Here is a 1,691-nt window from a genome sequence, read left to right as displayed (position 1 = left end):
AGTTAATATTTTGTTCTGAGCCAATATAGCATTCAGAGTATCAATTTCAAGAACTCCCTTTCTCTGATGTATCCTATTACTCACAGGATTCCTTTCAGAAGTGTACATGAACTGGTTATTTACAACCATGTCAATGAGTTCCTGAGCTTCTGCAGGTGTTTTCTTTAGGTGACTGGATCCACCTACAGAATGGTCCAATGACATCTTAGATAATTCAAACAGACCATCATAGAATATATCCAGGATGGTCCATTCTGAAAGCATGTCAGAAGGACACTTTTTGGTCAGTTGCTTGTATCTCTCCCAAGTTTCATAGAGGGATTCACCTTCTTTCTGTTTGAAGGTTTGAACATCCACTCTAAGTTTGCTAAGCTTTTAAAGAAGAAAGAACTTGGCTAAGAAAGCCGTGACCAGCTTATCCCAAGAGTTTAGGCTATCTTTAGGTTGAGAATCCAACCATATTCTAGCTCTGTCTCTTACAGCAAACAGGAAAAGCATAAGCCTGTAGACCTCGGAATCAACCCCATTGGTCTTAACAGTATCACAGATCTTCAAGAATTCAGTTAAGAACTGAAAAGGATCTTCTGATGGAAGTCCATGAAACTTGCAATTCTGTTGCATCAGAGAAACTAATTAAGGTTTTAGCTCAAAATTGTTTGCTCCAATGGCAGGGATTGAGATGCTTCTTCCATGTAAGTTGGAATTTGGTGCAGTGAAGTCACCAAGCATCTTCCTTGCATTGTTGTTGGGTTCGGCCATGTCTCCTTCTTTTTCGAAAATTTCTGTCAGATTTTCTCCAGAGAGTTGTGCTTTAGCTTCCCTTAGCTTCCTCTTCAGAGTCCTTTCAGGTTCCAGATCAGCTTCAACAAGAATGTTCTTATCCTTGTTCCTGCTCATATAAAAAATAAGAGAACAGAAAAGAAAATATGGAATCCTCTATGTCACAGTATAGAAATTCCTTATATGAGTATAAGAAGAGAAGAATAGATGAAGGATAAGATAAGAATTTGAACACAGAGGAGAAGAGTGGGTTTGAATTTTTGAGTGAAAGAGGGGTGTTAGTAGATAAATAAATAAATAGAAGGAGATGAAAGGGAGAAGAATTCAAAAATTAAATAAAATAAAATATAAATATTTTTGTTTTTATTTTAAATATTAGTTAGAATTCAAAAATACAAAAAGGAATAAAATTAAAATTAAAATTTAAAATAATTAGTTAATGAAAAGAAATTTTGAAAAAGAGGTTAGTGATTTTCGAAAATTACAGAGAGAAAATTAGTTAGGTAGTTTTGAAAAAGATAAGAATCAAACAAAAAGATAGGATTAATTTGAAAAAGATTTGAAAAGATAAGAGGATAGAAAAGATTTTGAAATTGATTTTGAAAAAGATGTGATTGACATTTATTTTGAAAATGATTTGAAAAAGAAATTTAAAAAGATTTGATTTTGAAAATTAAATTTGATTACTTGACTAACAAGAAACAAAAAGATATGATTTTAAAATTTAAAGATTGAACCTTTCTTACTAGGCAAGTAACAAATTTAAAATTTTTGAATCAATCACATTAATTGTTAGCATTAATTTCGAAAATATGAAATGGAAATAAGAAAAAGATTTTGAAAATAAATTTTGAAAATTTCGAAATTATGAAAGAAAAAATGAAAAAGATTTGATTTTTGAAAAAGATTTG

The 1,691-nt window shown here is 31.0% G+C and overlaps 1 non-coding gene across 1 annotated transcript; it reads left to right on the top strand.

The window, feature by feature from the left end:
- The first annotated feature begins 258 nt into the window (after window positions 1–258).
- LOC148553417 (small nucleolar RNA R71) lies at window positions 259–366 on the top strand. The gene has a single exon (XR_015893699.1). It is a non-coding gene; the product is annotated as a small nucleolar RNA R71 (small nucleolar RNA).
- Window positions 367–1,691: the final 1,325 nt, after the last annotated feature.

Source organism: Arachis ipaensis, chromosome B7 (genome assembly GCF_059453495.1).
Source record: "Arachis ipaensis isolate K30076 ecotype BB chromosome B7, ASM5945349v1, whole genome shotgun sequence".
Classification (NCBI taxonomy): domain Eukaryota; kingdom Viridiplantae; phylum Streptophyta; class Magnoliopsida; order Fabales; family Fabaceae; genus Arachis; species Arachis ipaensis.
The sequence above is the reverse complement of the archived record's forward strand: the minus strand, read 5'-3'. Positions and strand labels throughout refer to the sequence as shown.